This window comes from Callithrix jacchus, chromosome 1 (genome assembly GCF_049354715.1).
Source record: "Callithrix jacchus isolate 240 chromosome 1, calJac240_pri, whole genome shotgun sequence".
Taxonomy (NCBI): domain Eukaryota; kingdom Metazoa; phylum Chordata; class Mammalia; order Primates; family Cebidae; genus Callithrix; species Callithrix jacchus.
Window position 1 is genome coordinate 88,854,505 of NC_133502.1, and position 14,200 is coordinate 88,868,704.

Below are 14,200 nucleotides of genomic sequence, written 5' to 3' on the forward strand. Positions count from 1 at the left end.
GATCACACCATTACACTCCAGCATGGGTGACAGACACTCTGTCTGAAAAAAAAAACAACAAAAAAAAAACACACACCTAACTACAAATGAATGACAATGAGACCAACAGCAAATAGCCTCAGAAACAACAAAAAACAATGAGATCATATCATCAAAGTCCAAAAGAGAAGTAAGTGTCAACCTAGAATTCTATATCCAACCAAACTATCATTCAAAAATGAGTGAAAATGAAGACATTTTCACAGAAAGACTGAGAATTTTACTATTTGGAGTCCAAGAATTAAGTATATGCTTTGAGATACACTTCTCAAAAGGAGAAACACAAAATAATAGACCAAAAAAGTCATTAATCATGTTGGTCAATTTAAACAAAGTAAACAGTAAGAACAATTTCTATCAATGTCATTCAAAAAAAGAGGAGGCATTATTCTAGAATAAAAGTTACTAAGAGAATAAAACAATCACATGTAATGAACCAACCTTCCTTGGATCCTGGTTTGAAAAATACAAACATTAACAAGAGACCTTTTGGAATATTGTAAGAAAAATTTCATTTATAAATTTTAAAAAAGAGAAAGAAAAGTGATATGTATAGTTTATAAGCCTATATATGTAATAAAATTATTTTATAAACATAATCAGAACAAAGATTAGATTCAGAATAGTGAAATCAGTAAGAAAGTTGAAGAAAGTGGAGATCCAAGGATTAACTACATCTGTACATTTTTAAAAAATCTGAAGTGAAGATTGTAAAACTTTCCCAAGAAGTGGTGTTTAATAAACAAGTATGTGTATTATTCTGTGTACTTTTCAATATGCTAAAATATAATTTTAAAAAACATTTTTAATCTTTTTTTTTTTTTGAGATGGAGTTTTGCTCTTGTTGCCCAGGCTGGAGTGCAGTGGCACGATCTTGGCTCACTACAACCTCTGCCTCCCAGGTTCAAGCAATTATCCTGCCTCAGTCTCCCAAGTAGCTGGGATTACAGGCATGTACCACCGTGCCTGGCTACTTTTATATTTTTAGTAGAGACAGGGTTTCGCCATATTGGACAGGCTGGTTTCCAACTCCTGACCTCAAGTGATCCGACCACCTCAGCCTCCCAAAGTGCTGGGATTACAGGCAGGAGCCACCACGCCCAGCCTTAAAAACATTTTTAAAGTAAATTACAATGCAGTATGTAAGGTACAAGAAGGCAGAAAAGGTTGTTTTACCACAAAAAATATAAAATAATGTTTAAGAACCCCAACTCAGATCAAGGTTGTACACTAGGAAAGAAAAAAGGACTCCCAAGAATATAACTTCTGACTGGACTTCCTAAACAGACACATTTTCCCTCAGTATAAAAGTAAGTAGAGAAACCTCCAAATGGACATGAAAATTTCATGGATTCAAAGTGGTAAACTAAGCTGGGCAAGAGTGCAAAAGCCCTTTTCCAGCTGAAACAAAAACATAACACAATGCCAAGAGCTCTGTTGACTAGTGGATCTAAAAAGAGAGAGAAATAATAATTCAAAAATAAAATCAAAAAAAGATAAAAACAAAATGAAGACCTATCAGAAGAATTCTATCATAATTAAGGACTGTCCAAAGCTACCATGGAACCAGAATGCTCTATCTGAAGCTCTTCGTTTATCAAACCAGGCAGCCTTTTCTTTATTTTTTTAAAAAAAACAGTCTCTTGTGCTCACTTCAGCTGTACCTATACTAAAATTGGAACAATACAGAGAAGATTAGCATGGCCCCTGAGCATGGATAACACTATTTTTAATTTAAAAAAATTTTTAAGTTAAAATTTAAGAAAAAGAGAGAGAGATAGGGTCTCACTCTTGCCCAGGCAGGAGCATTGTGCAGTGGAGCAGTCATAGCTCCCTGCAGCTTTGAACTCCTGGGCTCAAATGATCCTCCCACCTCAGCCTCCTGAAAAGCTAGGACTAAAGGCACATACCACCATGCCTCACTAATTTTTATTTTTTTCTAGAAAGTAGGTCTCACTATGTTGTCCAGGCCGGTCTCGAACTCCTGGGCTTAAGCAATCTTCCAACCTCAGCTTCCCAAAATGCTGGAATTATAGGTTTAAGTCACAATGCCCAGCCCCACGCAGACTTTTTTCTATGTTGACTCTTCTGGTTGTACCTAAACTGAGCCTTGCTCTCTGGTCTACATTCTTTTCCAACCAGTGTACTCCCCAAATATACCAGACTCTCAAACCAATTACCTATCCCAGTGATTAAGTCCTGTGCTAACTGCTGTCATGACCTTTCGCCTGACTGAACTATAGCCTACAACTATTACCTCCTCCAATTTATCTATATAATTTTTCATTCATTCATTCCCTCAATTAACTATCCTCTATTTACTGAACCTAATTAAAATGTCTTGTACACGAGTACTATGCAACTGAGCAAAATGAATATTAAATAGTGTGGAAATTATTTTAGGTGTGATAACAGTATGGTAGTTATTTAGGAAAATATACTTATTTTTATGAAAATGTACGCTGAAACACTTTGAGTGAAGTGTCACAGTATCTAGAACTTACTTGGTTTAGCATATACACATATACAAACACACATAAAGCAAATATGGTCAATGTTAATTGTTGAAACGGGGGTAGATATTCGGGTTAATTATTGTACTATTCTTTCATGTTAAAACAATGGTGAGCTTCTACAAAAAACCTGTACAGATATTTATAGCAGCAATACTTGTAACAGCCAAGAGGTGAAAACAACCCAAATGTTCATCAACAGATGAACAGATAAATGAAATGTAGTAGAGGCATACAATGGCATGTATTGATAAAAAGGAATGCAATACTGACTGATATGTGCTACAACTTAGATGAACTTTGAAAACATTATGCTAAGTGAAAGAAGCCAGTCACAAAGTCTATATGTTATATGATTCCATCCATATGAAAATCCAGACAGGGAACTCTAGAGACAGAAAATATCTTCATAATTGCTTTGAACTGGAGAAGTGAAGAGGGATTTAGGGGTGATAACTAAAGGGTAAGAGCTTTCTTTTGGAGGTGATGAAAATGTTTACAATTGTGCTGATGGTTGCACATTATTTGTGAATTTAGCAAAAACCAAGAAAATTGTACATTTTCAATAGGTGAATTATAGCTGAACAAATATGATTTTAAAAAATTGAAGGATGATACATGCTACAAGATGTATAAAACTTGAAAATACTGTACATGTGGCGCCTCATGCCTGTAATCCCAGCACTTTGGAAGGCCAAGAAAGGAAGATTGCTTGAAATCAGTTTGAGAAAACATTGTGCAAAATTAAAAACAGTGTAAGTGAAAGAAGCCAGAAACAAAAGGCCTCATATTGTATGACTTCATTTATATGAAATATCCAGAACAGACAAATCCAGAGATAAGTATTTTACTCAGCCAGGCATGGTGGCTCACACCTGTAATCCCAGCATTTTGGGAGGCCGAGGCAGGCCTCAGGAGCTCAAGACCAGCCTGGCCAACATGGTGAAACCCTGTCTCTACTAAAAATACAAAAAAAATTAACCTGGTATAGTGGCATATGCCTGTAATCCCAGCTACTTGGAAGGCTGAGGCAAAAGAATTGCTTGAACCCGAGGCAGAGATTGCAGTAAGCCAAGACTGTGCCATTGTACTCCAGCCTGGGTGACAGAGCAAGACTCCATCTCAAAAAAGAAAAAAAAAACAAGTACATTACTGGCTGCCAGGGACTAGAGGAAAAATGAAATTGACTCTCATTTTTTGTTTTTTGTTTAATGGGTTAGGGGGTTTTCTTTGAGATGATGAAAATAATCTGGGGGCTGGGCTCAGTGGCTCATGCCTATAATCCCAGCACTGTGGAAGGCTGAGACAGGTCAGTCATTTGAGCCCAGGAGTTCGAGACCAACCTGGGCAACATGGCAAAATCCCATCTCTACAAAAAACACACACACACACACAAAAATTAGCTGGGTGTCGTGGCACACACCTACAATCCTAGCTACATGAGAGGCTGAGTGAGGAGGATCACCTGAACCTGGGGTGGTCAAGGCTACAGTGAGCTGTGATTGTGCCACTGTGCTCCAGCTTGGGCAAGAGTGAGACCCTGTCTCAAAAAAGAAAAAGTTCTGGAACCAGATAGTGATAATGACTGCACAACACTGTAAATATACTAAATGCCACTGAGTTATATACTTTGCAATAACTGAAATAGTTAATTTTATGTTATATGCATTTCACCAAAATAAAAAAATGGAGAAAAAAAGACAGAATATAAATATTATAACGGGAAAGAATGACAAGACGGAGGTTTAAAAGAGAAAAGATAAATAACCAACCTGGAAGTGAAGCAGCATACTGACAAAGAACACTCTTTGCATACACTTCTTCTGAGGCAGGATCAAATGAAAGGGGAGACATTGGTGGTAAAAGATCTACAGACTTAAAACAGAAATTCACAATTTTGAAGTAAACATATTTGCTAACTACAATAACAATGCTGAGTTAATCTATAAATAGATCATTTTCTCCCTAAGACAGATGGAATTACCAAGCATATATCAGATAATTTTATTTATTTATCTTAGAGACAGGTTCTTACTCCCTCATCCAGTCTAGAGTGCAGTGGCATTATCATAGCTCACTGCAGCCTCAATCTCCTGAGCTTAAGCAATCCTCCCACCTCAGCCTCTCGAGTAGCTAGGCCTACAGGGATACACCATAACACCCAGTTTTGGGGGTTTTTTTTGGGTAGAGTTGGGGTCTCACTATGTTGTCCAGGCTGGTCTCCAATTCCTGGCCTCAAATGATCCTCCTGCCTCAGGTTCCCAAAACAGAGATTACATGTATGAGCCACCACACCCAGCCCTGTAAAGTATTTTTAAAGCAGAGTATTAGGAGCAAGGGAGATTACTTAGTCCCTGAACTTCTCAAATGTCATAGCACCTCACATTAAGAGGAGTCCTGTTTTCTGACTGGGCTTAATGGCTCACACCTGTAATCCCAGCACTTTGGGAGGCAGATGTGGGTGGATTACCTGAAGTCAAGCATTCAAGACCAGCCTGGCCAACATGGTGAAACCCCATCTCTACTAAAAATACAAAATTAGCCAGGTATGGTAGCACATGCCTGTAATCCCATCTACCCAGGAGGCTGAGGCAAAAAAAAAAAACCGCTTGAACTCAGGCAGCTGCAGTGAGCTGAGATCACACCACTGTACTCTAGCCTGAGCAACAAGAGTGAAACTCCGTCTCAAAGAAAAAAAAAGAAAAATTATAGAATACATGTGAACTTTAGACTCAAATGCAAAGATGACATACAACATTTCTAGGTCATGTGTAACACAGTAACTTTATAAATTACCATATATCAAACTATTCTCCAAAAGACAAACTGGCTGAGTGCAGTGGCTCATGCCTGTAATCCCACCACATTGGGGAGGCCGAGGCAGGAAGATCACTTGAGCCCAGGAGTTTAAGACCAGCCTTGGCAATACAGGGAAACCTTGTCTATAAAATTAAAGAAAAAATTAGCCAGGCTTGGTGGTGCACACCTATAGAGCCAGCTACTTGAAAGGTTGAGGTAGGAGGATTGCCTGAGCCCAGAAGTTCAAGGTTACAACAAGTTATAATCATGCCACTATACTCCAGCCAGCTATGATCATGCCACTGTACTCCAGCCAACTATGATAGTGCCACTCTATTCCAGTCTTCGCAACAGAGCAAGACACTGTCTCAAAACAAAAAAAAAAAGGTGGGCGGGGGGGAGGGGCAAGTCGATATTACTTACTGGAGTCCAACTTTTAATCAGACTGAAAGGAGACAAAACAAGAAATTCTTTCCACTTTTTATGCCATTCTCCCTGCTTTTCAACAATAGAATGTCTTATAGTTGTGAGATCATCTTTTATTCTATACCTATAACAGAAAAAAAAAACTTTATTCAAAATATGCAGATACAAAAAAAGCGTTGAGTAAAATTTAAGAAAATAACAATAGCTGTAGAGAAGTGAAAGGAAAGTGAATGGCAAGTTCAATCAGTATACCACATACAAATTAAATAAACTCACAGGTGAATTCGCAGAACCTAAAATACCTTTCTCTCATTTTTTGTCTTTTTGAGACAAAGTCTCACCCTATCACCCAAGCTGGAGTACAATGGTGTGATCTCAGCTCACAGCAAGCTCCACCTCCCAAGTTCAAGCGATTCTCCTGCCTCAGCCTCCAGAGTAGCTGGGATTACAGGCACGTGCTGCCACCACACCTGGTTAATATTTTATATCTTTAGTAGAAATGGGGTTTCACCATGTTGGCCAGGCTGGACTTGAACTCCTGACCTTGAGATCCACCTGCCCTGACCTCCGAAAATGCTAGGATTACAGGGGTGAGCCACAGCATGCAGCCACTTTCTCTTTTCAAGACCAGAAAGCAGGCCGGAAGCAGTGTCTCACACATGTAATCCCAGTACTTTGGGAGGCCAAGGTGGGCAGATCACCTGAGGTTAGGAGTTCAAGATCAGCCTGGCCAACCTAGTGAAACCTCGTCTCTACTAAAAATATAAGAATTAGCTAGGCTTGGTGGTGGGTGCCTGTAATTCCAGCTACTCAGAAGCCTGAGGCAGGAGAGAATCGCTTGAACCCAGGAGGTGGAGGTTGCAGTGAGCCGGGATTGCACCATTGCACTCCATACACTCCAGCCTAGGAAACAAGAGTAAAACTCCACCTCAAAAAAAGTAAAATATAGGCCGGGCACAGTGGCTCATGCCTGTAATGCAGCACTTTGGGAAGCCAAGGTGGGCAGATCACAAGGTCAAGAGTGCAATATGGTGACCAATATGGTGAAACCTCATCTCTATTAAAAGTACAAAAACAATTAGCCAGGTATGCTGGCGTGCGCCTGTAGTCCCAGCTGTTTGGAAGGCTGAGGCAGGAGAATCACTTGAATCCGGAAGGCAGAGGTTGCAGTGAGCTGAGTTAGTGCCAATGCACTCCAGCCTGGGTAACAGAACAAGACAGTCTCAAAAAAATAAAACAAATAAAATTAAAAATTAAAATTAAAATTAAAAAAATTTTTTTAAAAGACAGGGTGCAGTGGCTCATGCCTATAATCCCAGCACTTTGGGAGGCCGAGGTGGGTAGATCACGAGGTCAGGAGTTCAAGACCAGCCTGGCCAAGATGGTGAAACACTGTCTCTACAAAAAAAAAAAAGTTAAAAGAAAACCACAAAAAAGCAGTAATATATTACTCCCTTTATTTATTTATTTATTCATTTATTTTTGAGACAGAGTCTCGCTCTGTCACTCACCCAGGCTGGCATGCAGTGGCATGATCTCAGCTCACTGCCACCTCCGCTTCCTGGGTTCAGGCAATTTTCCTGCCTCAGCCTCCTGAGTAGCTGGGATTACAGGAGCCCACCACCATGCCTTGCTAATTTTTGTACTTTTAGTAGAGACGAGGTTTCACCATATTGGCCAGACTGGTCTTGATCTCTCGACATGAGGTGATCACCAGCCTTGGCCTCCCAAAGTGCGGGAATTAGAGGTGTGAGCCAGCACACCTGGCCACTCCATTATTTTTGAAATAGAATTTTTTCCTAGCTCTAAACTTGAGTAGGGAAGGACTTTCACTCCCACTCTTTGTCACTCCCACTCTCTATCCATTCATAGAAGCAGCCCCTATTTTCTATTCTTTCTGCTCAATTAAAAAACTTTTCAGCCAGGCATGGTAGCTCACGCCTGTATTCACTTGGGAGGCCGAGGCGGGTGGATCATGAGGTCAGGAGTTCAAGACCAGCCTGGCCAACATGGTGAAACCCTGTCTCTACTGCAAATACAAAAATTAGCTGGGCATGGTGACACATGCCTGTAATCCAAGCTACTCAGGAGGTTGAGGCAGGAAAACTGCTTGAACCGGGATCCAGGAGGCAGAGGTTGCAGTGAGTCAGGATTGCGCCACTGTACTCCAGCCTGGGCTACAGAGCAAGACTTCACCTCAAAAGAAAAAAAAACTTTTCTAAAGCCTCGTTTAATGATTAGACCCAACAAAAGGAAGCTACAGAAAAGCTAAAATTATTTCATAAAAAATTATCATTCAGAGCAAAGCATTTATTCCATTAATTTTCCTTTTCCTTTCTGCTGCATGTGTATCTCCAAGAGTTAATTATATAAGGTCTTTGAGTACTAGTAGAATTCTCATGCTTACATGCCAAAGCTGAAGAGCTACTAAAGTTATACAAGATCTTTGCTGAGAAAACCACCCTACTCCTCCCACAGTAAAATAACAGATCTTTCTAGTGTCCCTCATATGCTTCAGATCTGATAATCTTTCCTTCTGAAATTTGGTTTCTTTTTCAAGGTAGTGAAGGTCTACTGTCAATCCTGCTTGGTCAGACTGACAACTTTCATATTTCATTACTTTCAAGACTTCATTCAATAACTGAATAACTGTTAAGAGGTTTAATTTTCCAGCCTCATAAACATTTCCTATGTGCAACTAAGAAATCAGGAGGAGAAAAAAGTAGTGAACTATAAGTTGTTACAATAATAAACTATTACATAAATATATTTAGATTTTTTATGATTAAAGTTTACCTTAAAAAAGAGAGAAAAAAAAATCAAATACCCCCAACATAAAATGACTTAAATAATTTTGGTCCAATGAAAACTACTGTGAAAGAACTAACAGACCTTGCTACATTTTTATGTTATGTAAAAGGTTGACAACTAGAATAAAAGAAATGTTGGCCAGGCAGAGTGGCTCATGCCTATAAGCCCAGCATTTTCGGAGGCCACAGAGAGTGGATCACCTGAGGTCAGGAGTTTGAGACCAGCCTGGCCAACGTAGTAAAACTTGGTCTCTACTAAAAATACAAAAATTAACCGGGCATGGTGGCCGGTGCCTGTAATCCCAGCTACTTGGGAGGCTGAAACAGAAGAATTGCTTGAACCTGGGAGGTGGAGGCTGCAGTGAACGGAGATGGCACCATTGCAGTCCAGCCTGGGCAACAAAGAGCGAAACTCCATCTCAAAAAAAAAAAAAAACCCAGAAAAGAAAGAAATGTTAATAGATGGAAAGAAAAATAAAGATTGAGCAGAAAGAACAGGTTTGGTGAAAAGATCATAAATTCCTATTTTAACAGAAGTTACAACTCAATGACCCCTAAAAGCTGTGTCTGTACTTATATGTGTTTCTTCAGCTTGCACAGTTCTGTATTTTAAAATTATTTAAATTAGTTGCCAATTTTTTTCTTTTTGGGACAGAGTCCCATTCTGTCACTCAGGCTGGGTGTAGTGGCTCGATCTTGGCTCACTGCAACCTCCAACTCCAGTATTCAAGTGATCTTCCCACCTCAGCCTCCCAAGTAGCTGGGACTATAGACATATACCACCATGTCTGGTTAATTTTTGTATTTTAGTATAGATGGGGTTTCACCATGTTGGCCAAGCTGGTCTCAAACTCCAGACCTCAAGTGATCTGACCACCTCAGCCTCCCTAAGTGCTGGGATTACAGGTGTGAGGCACCATGCCCAGCTAATTTCCAGTATTTTTTAAATCATAGATTTCACACAAAAACTATGGGCCAGACGCAGTGGTTCACATAATCCCAGCACTTTGGGAGGCTGACGCAGGAGGATCATTTGAGGTCAGGAGTTTGAAACCAGCCTGGCCAACATGGTGAAACCCTGTCTCTACTAAAAATACAAAAATGAGCCAGGCATGGCACTGCATGCCTATAATCCCAGCTACTTGGGAGGCTGAGAATCACTTGAACCTGGGAGGTGGAGATTTCGGTGAGCTGAGATCTCACACTGCACTCCAGCCTAGGCGACAGAGCAAGACTCTGTCGCAAAAAAAAATTACGGTAATTATTTTCTTTTTATTTTTTACTGTCCATCTTAGGAAACCACCGTGTTAGGTAGTAATTTTCTCTGAAGACCTCATCACTTCCTACTTTCCCTGTACTGTAACATATAATTCCTATTACTCTTCAGAGAGTCACAACAATATTTTATCTTTGCATCTCCCCAGCATATAGTAGATGCTTGATGAACTGTGTTTTCTAAGAAAACAAAAAGGTAAGATATCCAGATAATGTTCCATAAGCAAGTGGAAATAATTGGATAGAGTTTGGGTTGATGAGGAGAGACTACTGAAGTCATTGAATTGGTAAGAAAAATCAGATAAATTTATAATGAGGGAAAAAATAAGAGGGCATTAAAAGAACCCATGGAGAACATTATTTAAAAGTTATATAGAAAAAAAGAAACCAAACCAGGCGCAGTGATTCACACCTGTTATCCCAGCACTTTGGGAGGCTAAGGTGGGTGGATCACTCAAGGTTATGAGTTCGAGACTTGCCTGGCTAACACAGTGAAATCCCGTCTGTACTTAAAATACAAAAATTAGCCAGGCATGGTGGCACAGGCCAGTAATCCCAGCTACATGGAAGGCTTAGGCAGGAGAATGACTTGAACCAAGGAGGGAGAGGTTATAGTGAGCCAAGATCATGCCACCATACTCCAGCCTGGGCAACAGAGTGACTCTGTCTCAAAAAAAAAAAAAAAAAAAAAGAAAAAGAAACTAGAGTTAAAAAACAGCAGCAGTCTGAAAGACTACAGAAAAGCAGAGACACTGAGGTCACAAAGCTAAAGGAAGAAGACTTTACAAGCAACACTTAACAGCATCAAGATAAAACAGAAGCCAGGGGATGGAGACTTTTTAAAAGGACATTTGGCAATTATCATCTTCCTACTAGGAAACCTCACACTCTCTACACTGTATGATGCAGTGCTGTACAGGTATGGGGCAATTAATAAAAGTCAATACATATAAATATACACACCTTTAACAGTATCTCTCTTTATGAAAGTTTTACTAAATATGCTTACAGAAATAAATTCTGAAAGCAGAACATTCCAAGAAAATATATAATAACAGGGCAGGAGTTTTCTCAAAAGCTTCCTTACTTTCAAATGCTTACCTGAAACATTTGTTTCTCAATTTTGTCAAGTAAGAGCCTTGGAATATTAATAGCAACATTAGTTCCATCTAAAGCATATTGGTTAACAAGACTAAGAACCGAACTAACAATTTCTCTCTCTTTTTCCAAAAACATGAGCGTTTCATTCACTGAAGACCACAAAGATCAAACCTTTGAAAACAGAAAGAAAATATTAAAGTCCACACATAATCTATACATATATTTTAAAACTGTAAATATATGTTCACTCTTAGTAACAAATTTCCTAGAATGATTTCTAGTAAGAAAATTAAATAATATTTTAATAGTTTTTAAAAACTGATATTACTTCCAAAGAGACTTTTTAAAGAATGTATCAGGAGAATCGAGCTCACTATAATTTTCAAACAAATCTAATAAATTTTTTTTTTTTTTTTAAGAGATGGGGTGTTGCTATATTGCCCAGGCCAGAATCAAACTCCTAAGCTCAAGCAACCTTCCCACATCAGTCTCCCAAGTAGCTGGGACTACAGGCAGGTACCACTGCACCCAGCTCCAAATCTAAGAAACTTTACACCACCAAGAGACAATTCACATTTTCTTTTTTGAGACGGAGTTTCGCTCTTGTTACCCAGACTGGAGTGCGATGGCGTGATCTCAGCTCGCCACAACCTCCGCCTCCCAGGTTCAAGCGATTCTCCGGCCTCAGCCTCCCAAGTAGCTGGGATTACAGGCATGCGTCACCACACACAGCTAATTTTGTATTTTTAGTAGAGATAGGGTTTCTCCTGTTGGTCAGGCTGGTCTTAAACTCCCCAGCACAGGTGATCCTCCTGCCTCGGCCTCCCAAAGTGCTGGGATTACAGGCATGAACCACCACACCCAGCCACAATTAGCATTTTCTATATATGACATGTAATCAAGCTAATGACAATCATTCAGGGAGAAACAATTTTTAAAATTTTTCAAGAGGAAAAAACTACTACATCTCAATTTTAAGTAACTCAGTTTGAGGAAAGTTAAAGTGTGAGAAATTACGCCTCATTAAAAGCAAAAAATCTTAGGAATACACTAACCCTATATTCATTAGAACATTTAGGCAGGCACAGAGGCACATGCTTACAATCCCAGCTACTCAAAAGACTGAGGCAGGAGGATCCCTTAAGCCCAGGATCCTTACAAAAAAAAAAAAAATATATATATATATATATATATATATATATATGTTCATAGAATCTCTATTTGTAATAATCAAAAAGTAGAAACAACCCCAAGGTTCATCTAGAATAAAAAGGGCACAATGGTGCTATATTCATAAAATAGAACACTACACAGAAATGAGAATAAACACTACAATTACAAACAACAGAACAGCATGGATAAATATCCTAAATCAGACACAAAAGAATATATTCTATATAATCCCATTTATATAAAGTTCAAAAACAGGCAAAACTAATCTTTAGTGTAACGGGTGAACAGTGTTTCCCTATGGGAGGAAACAGTTCAGGGATTCTAGGGTGCTGGTAACATTCTATTCCTTAAACAATATTGGTTGCATGAGCGTGTTCACTTTGTAAAAATTTGTCAAGGCTGCCGGGCGCAGTGGCTCACACCTGTAATCCCAGCACTTTGGGAGGCCGAGGCGGGTGGATCACGAGGTCAAGAGATCGAGACCATCCTGGTCCACATGGTGAAACGCGTCTCTACTAAAAATACAAAAAATTAGCTGGGCATGGTGGCGCGTGCCTGTAATCCCAGTTACTCAGGAGGCTGAGGCAGGAGAATTGCCTGAACCCAGGAGGCAGAGGTTGCGGTGAGCCGAGATCGCACCATCGCACTCCAGCCTGGGTAACAAGAGCAAAACTCCATCTCAAAAAAAAAAAAAAAAAATTGTCAAGCTATACACTTATGATTTACACATTTTTTGGATATATGTTATGCTTTAATCGAATTTACAAAAGAGGGAGGGAGGTAGGGAAATACGATAATTATACACATGTTCTTCCTGCATGATACAAATACAATATTAAATATCTCTAATTGGTTCACTTTTTTTCTATTTTTTTTGAAACAGGGTCTCGCTCTGTCACCCAGGCTGGAGTGCAGTAACACAATCTCAGCTCACCGCAACCTCTGCCTCCCAGGTTCAAGTGATTCTCATTACTCAGCCACCCAAGTAGCTGGGACTACAGGCAAGCGCCCCCAGACCTGGCTATAAGAGTCCGACAGATTCAGCAAACACTGCATATCACAGAATTTAAAAAGATTAAATGTCTCCTTTCAAAAGTTGTCTCATCTTTTGAATTTTTTCTTCTATATTACTGTGGTCATCATAGGGTTCCACTCTAATAAAAATTAAATAATTAGTTATATGAAAAAAATCACATGGTAATTTAACATCCAAAGAGCTAATTAGTCTGCAACCCACCCACCAACAACTACTCCAACAAAAAATAAAATTTAATCTGAAACCAATAATAATTTATTAGAAGAACTAGACTAGAAGTCATAACTATGTTCTATCCTATCATCATCTGACTATTGATATATTATTTTAATTAATGTTTGTGGGACTCTGTTTCCTCACCTGTAAAATGCAAGAGCTAAGTTAGTATCTAAGGCAACTTCTAGCTCTAAAAGTCACTTACTTCTTTATTTGGTTTTCCAGTCCTACACATTCAGATCTCAAGTTTCATACATGCTTAACTGATAATCTGCAAGAAAACACACAAAATGACAACTATAATATCATTACGATTAATTAGTATAGCCCACTTCTCTATTTTCCCTTTGCTTATCTTTGCTCAGGGCCTCTGGGTACAGCCGCCAGTAAGCTAAAGGACTCTAGACACTCTTTAACTATCATACAAGTGATCCAACATACAGGCTCCTACTGAGATACACCTAGGTTAGTGTATCTTCTCTAATTAGAATGATGGGGATTAGTAAGAAGGACTCTGCCCTTATCCTCATCTCACATACCCAGGGGATAAATTTAAATAATATCTAATACAGTCAGGCAACATTTCAGTTAATTTCAAAGGATTCTATAGCTTTAGTAATAGACAATAAAGCATTCTACAAAACTACCCTATCCCTGTATTTTGGGAGGCTGGGGCAGGAAAATTGCTACAGGCCAGGAGTTTGAAACCAGCCTGGCAATAAAGCAAGACCCTGTCTCTACAAAAAAATTTAAAAACTAGCTGGGTGTGGTAGCACAGCTACTCAAAAGCTAAGGTGAGAAGATCACTTGAG

General features: G+C 39.2%; 2 pseudogenes across 1 annotated transcript in view; one reads left to right on the forward strand and one right to left on the reverse strand.

Annotated features, from left to right (window-relative positions):
• Positions 1-14,200, reverse strand: part of LOC100405729 (HAUS augmin-like complex subunit 6) — a 50,104-nt pseudogene that overhangs the window by 17,764 nt on the left and 18,140 nt on the right. Inside the window, exons 6-11 of the transcript XR_013532825.1 lie at positions 13,594-13,659; positions 13,238-13,290; positions 10,964-11,130; positions 8,284-8,475; positions 5,775-5,903; positions 4,325-4,427 (exon numbers count right to left, since the gene is read on the reverse strand). The product of XR_013532825.1 is annotated as an HAUS augmin-like complex subunit 6 (transcript). The remainder of the gene's footprint in view (positions 1-4,324; positions 4,428-5,774; positions 5,904-8,283; positions 8,476-10,963; positions 11,131-13,237; positions 13,291-13,593; positions 13,660-14,200) is intronic.
• On the forward strand, positions 1,687-1,787 carry LOC118148273 (U6 spliceosomal RNA; annotated as a pseudogene).